We start from the raw sequence: 6,000 nt of genomic DNA, 5'->3' as shown, positions 1-6,000 counted from the left end.
GAAAAACGACAAATAACATACAAAGGAACTCCTATAAGGTCAACAGCTGATTTCTCAGCAGAAACTCTACAAGCCAGAAGGGAGTGGCATGATATACTTAAAGTGATGAAAGGGAAGAACCTACAACTAAGATTACTCTACCCGGCAAGGATCTCATTCAGATTCGATGGAGAAATCAAATGCTTTACAGACAAGCAAAAGCTAAGAGAATTCAGCACCACCAAACCAGCTCTACAACAAATGCTAAAGGAACTTCTCTAAGTGGGAAACATAAGGGAAGAAAAGGACCTACAAAAACAAACCCAAAACAATTAAGAAAATGGTCATAGGAACATAAACATCGATAATTACCTTAAATGTGAATGAATTAAATGCTCCAACCAAAAGAGAGAGACTTGCTGAATGGACACAAAAACAAGACCCATATATATGCTGTCTACAAGAGACCGACTTCAGACCTAGGGACACATACAGACTGAAAGTGAGGGGATGGAAAAAGATATTCCATGCAAATGGAAATCAAAAGAAAGCTGGAGTAGCAATACTCATATCAGATAAAATAGATTTTAAAATAAAGAATGTTATAAGAGACAAGGAAGGACACTACGTAATGATCAAGGGATCAATCCAAGAAGAATATATAACAATTATAAACATATATGCACCCAACATAGGAGACCTCAATACATAAGGCAACGGCTAACAGCTATAAAAGAGGAAATCGACAGTAGCACAGTAATAGTGGGGGACTTTAACACCTCACTTACACCAATGGACAGATCATCCAAACAGGAAATTAATAAGGAAACACAAGCTTTAAATGACACAATAGACTAGATAGATTTAATTGATATTTATAGAACATTTCATCCAAAAACAGAAGATTACACTTTCTTCTCAAGTGCACACGGAACATTCTCCAGGATAGATCACATCTTGGGTCACAAATCAAGCCTCAGTAAGTTTAAGAAAATTGAAATCATATCAAGCATCTTTTCTGACCACAATGCTATGAGATTAGAAATCAATTACAGGGAAAAAAACCATAAAAAACACAAACACATGGAGGCTAAACAATACGTTACTAAATAACCAAGAGATCACTGAAGAAATCAAAGAGGAAATCAAAAAACACTTAGAGACAAATTACAATGAAAACACGACGATCCAAACCCTATGGGATGCAGCAAGAACAGTTCTAAGAGGGAAGTTTATGGCAATACAAGCCTACCTCAAGAAACAAGAAAAATCTCAAATGAAGAACCTAACCTTACATCTAAAGCAATTAGAGGAAGAAGAACCAAAAAAAAAAAAAAAAACCCCAAAGTTAGTAGAAGGAAAGAAATCATAAAGATCAGAGCATAAATAAATGAAATAGAAACAAAGAAAACAATAGCAAAGATCAATAAAACTAAAAGCTGGTTCTTTAAGAAGATAAACAAAGTTGATAAACCATTAGCCAGACTCATAAAGAAAAAGAGGGAGAGGACTCAAATCAATAAAATTAGAAATGAAAGGGGCTTCCCTGGTGGCGCAGTGGTTGAGAGTCCGCCTGCCGATGCAGGGGACAAGGGTTCGTGCCCCGGTCCGGGAAGATCCCACATGCTGCGGAGCGGCTGGGCCCGTGAGCCATGGCCGCTGAGCCTGCGCGTCCAGAGCCTGTGCTCCGCAGTGGGAGAGGCCACAACAGTGAGAGACCCACGTACCGCAAAAAAAAAAAAAAAAAAAAAATTAGAAATGAAAAAGGAGAAGTTACAACAGACACCGCAGAAATACAAAGCATCCTAAGAGACTACTACAAGCAACTCTATGCCAATAAAATGGACAACCTGGAAGAAATGGACAAATTCTTAGAAAGGTATAACCTTCCAAGACTGAAACAGGAAGAAATAGAAAATATGAACAGACAAATCACAAGTAATGAAATTGAAACTGTATTAAAAATCTTCCAACAAACAAAAGTACAGGACCAGATGGCTTCACGGTGAATTCTATCAAACATTTAGAGAAGAGCTAACACCCATGCTTCTCAAACTCTTCCAAAAAATTGCAGAGGAAGGAACACTCTCAAACTCATTCTATGAGGCCACCATCACCCTGATACCAAAATCAGACAAAGATACTATAAAAAAAGAAAATCACAGACCAATACCACTCATGAATATAGATGCAAAAATCCTCAACAAAATATTAGCAAACAGAATCCAACAACACATTAAAAGGATCATATACCATGATCAAGTGGGATTTATCCCAGGGATGCAAGAATTCTTCAATATATGCAAATCAATCAATGTGACACACCATATTAACAAACTGAAGGATAAAAACCATATGATCATCTCAATAGATGCAGAAAGAACTTTTGACAAAACGCAACACCCATTTATGATAAAAACTCTCAAGAAAGTAGGCATAGAGGGAACCTATCTCAACATAATAAAGGCCATATACAACAAACCCACAGCAAACATCATTCTCAATAGTGAAAAGCTGAAAGCATTTCCTCTAAGATCAGGAACAAGACAAAGATGTCTACTCTCACCACTATTATTCAACATAGTTTTGGAAGTCCTAGCCACGGCAATCAGAGAAGAAAAAGAAATAAAAGGAATACAAATGGGAAAAGAACAAGTAAAACTGTCACTCTTTGCAGATGACATAATACTATACATAGAGAATCCTAAAGATGCCACCAGAAAACTACTAGAGCTAATCAGTGAATTTGGTAAAGTTGCAGGATACAAAATTAATGCACAGAAATCTCTTGCATTCCTATACACTAATGATGAAAAATCTGAAAGAGAAGTTAAGGAAAAACTCCCATTTACCATTCCAACAAAATGAATAAAATACCTAGGAATAAACCTACCTAGGGAGACAAAAGACCTGTATGCAGAAAAATATAAGACACTGATGAAAAAAATTAAAGATGCTACCAACAGATGGAGAGATGTTCTTGGATTGGAAGAATCAATATTGTGAAATGACTATACTACCCAAAGCAATCTACAGATTCAGTGCAATCCCTATCAAATTACCAATAGCATTTTTTACAGAACTAGAACAAAAAATCTTAAAATTTGTATGGAGACCTAAAAGACCCTGAATAGCCAAAGCCATTTTGAGGGAAAAAAATGGAGCCGGAGGAATCAGGCTCCCTGACTTCAGACTATACTACAAAGCTACAGTAATCAAGACAACATGGTACTGGCACAAAACAGAAATATAGATCAATGGAACAGGATAGAAAGCCCAGAGATAAACCCATGCACCTAAGGTCAACTAATCTATGACAAAGGAGGCAAAGATACACAATGGAGAAAAGACAGTCTCTTCAATAAGTGGTGCTGGGAAAACTGGACAGCTACATGTAAAAGAATGAAATTAGAACACTCACTAACACCATACACAAAAATAAACTCAAAATGGACTAGAGACCTAAATGTAAGACTGGACACTATAAAACTCTTAGAGGAAAACATAGGAAGAACACTCTTTGACATAAATCACAGCAAGATCTTTTTTGATCCAACTCCTAGAGTAATGGAAATAAAAACAAAAATAAACCAATGGGACGTAATGAAACTTGAAAGCTTTTACACAGCAAGGGAAACTATAAACAAGACGAAAAGACAACCCTCAGAATGGGAGAAAATATTTGCAAACAAATCAACGGACAAAGGTTTAATCTCCAAAATATATAAACAGCTCATGCAGCTCAATATTAAAAAAAACAAACAACCCAATCCAAAAATGGGCAGAAGACCTAAACAGACTTTTCTCCAAAGAAGACATACAGATGGCCAAGAAGCATATGAAAAGCTGCTCAACATCACTAATTATTAGAGAAATGCAAATCAAAACTACAATGAGGTATCACCTCATACCAGTTAGAATGAGCATCATCAGAAAAATCTACAAACAACAAATGCTGGAGAGCGTGTGGAGAAAAGGGAACCCCCTTACACTGTTGGTGGGAATGAAAATAGATACAGCCACTATGGAGAACAGTATGGACGTTCCTTAAAAAACTAAAAATAGAATTACCATATGACCCAGCAATCCCACTACTGGGCATATACCCAGAGAAAACCATAATTCAAAAAGACACATGCACCCCAATGTTCATTGCAGTGCTATTTACAATAGCCAGGTCATGGAAGCAACCTAAATGCCCATCAACAGATGAATGGATAAAGAAGATGTGGTACATATATACAATGGAATATTACTCAGCCATAAAAAGGAACGAAATTGGGTCATTTGTAGAGAGGTGGATGGATCAAGACTGTCATACAGAGTGAAGTAAGTCAGAGAATAACAAATATTAACGCATATTAATGCATATATGTGGAACCTAGAAAAATGGTACAGATGAACCAGTTTGCAGGGCAGAAACATAGACACAGATGTAGAGAACAAATGTATGAACACCAAGTCGGGAAAGTGGCGGGGGCGGGGGTGGTGGTGGTGGTGTGATGAATTGGGAGATTGGGATTGACATATATACACTAATATGTATAAAATGGATAACTAATAAGAACCTGCTGTATAAAAATAATAAATTTTAAAAAACACAATGCTGAAATTTTAAAAAAATAGAACCAGAAATGACAGAAGTTATGGAATTAGTGAATAAGAATTTTTCAACACCTATTATTAGTTCAAGAGAAAAGAAAACAATAAATAAAATGAGGAAAGAAATAGAGACTACACAAAAGAAATGAAAAATACCACTGTATGGCCCTAACAACAAATTACACAACACAGTTGAAAGATCAGTGAACTTGAAGACATAGAAATAAGAACTATCTAAAGTGAAGCATAGAAAGAAAAGAAAGGGGGAAAAATGAACAGAGCCTCAGTGACCTGTTGGGCAATATCAAGTACACTACCATACATGTGACTTGGAGTACTGGAAAACAGTAGGAACAGAAAAGGATATTTGAAGAAATAATGGCAAAAAATTCACCATATTTAATGAAGAAAATATCAACACACCCAGATCAAAATGTTTGATGAACCACAAGCAGTATAAACACAAAGAACACTATATCAAGACACAGCATTAATAAAATTGCTGAAAACCAATGAGAAAAAGGACATCTGAAAAGAAGCCAGAGAAAAAGATCATTATGTATATGGAAACAAATATAAGAATAACCACTAACTCTCTTCAGAAACAATTCAAGACAGAAAACAATGGAATTATACCTTTAAAAGTACTAAATGAAAAAGGTATCAATCTAGAATTCTATACCCAGTGGAAGTACCCATTAAAAATGAAAGCAAAGAAGAAATTTTAAAACAAACGAAAGCTGAAAAAATATATATCACTTGCGGGCTTCCCTGGTGGTGCAGTGATTAAGAATCCGCCTGCCAATGCAGGGGACACAGATTCGTGCCCTGGTCCGGGAAGATCCCACATGCCACGAAGCAACTAAGCCCGTGAGCCACAACTACAGGGCCTGTGCTCTAGAGCCCGTGAGCCACAGCTACTGAGCCCGTGTGCCACAACTACCGAAGCCCTCGTGCCTAGAGCCCATGCTCCACAACAAGAGAAGCCACCGCAATGAGAAGCCCGTGCACCGCAAAGAAGAGTAACCCCCACTTACTGTAACTAGAGAAAGCCCATGTGCAGCAACAAAAGACCCAACGCAGCCAAAATAAATAAATAATAAAATAAATTATATATATATATATATATATATCACTTGCATTATAAGAACCATTAAAGGAGGTTCTTCAGATTGAAGAAAGATGATACCAAGAGGAAACAGATCTACATAAAAGAATTAAGGGCATAGAAATAGTAAGCATGTGGGTAAATATAAGAGACATTTAAAAAATTTAGGGAGTTCCTTGGTAGTCCGGTGGTTAGGACTGTGCTTTTACTTCTGTGGCCCAGGTTCAATCCCTGGCCAGGGAACTAAGATCCCGCAAGCTGGGCTTCCCTGGTGGCGCAGTGGTTGAGAGTCCACCTGCCGATGCAGGGGA

Source organism: Phocoena phocoena, chromosome 11 (genome assembly GCF_963924675.1).
Source record: "Phocoena phocoena chromosome 11, mPhoPho1.1, whole genome shotgun sequence".
Lineage (NCBI taxonomy): Eukaryota > Metazoa > Chordata > Mammalia > Artiodactyla > Phocoenidae > Phocoena > Phocoena phocoena.
Note: the sequence above shows the minus strand (reverse complement) of the source record.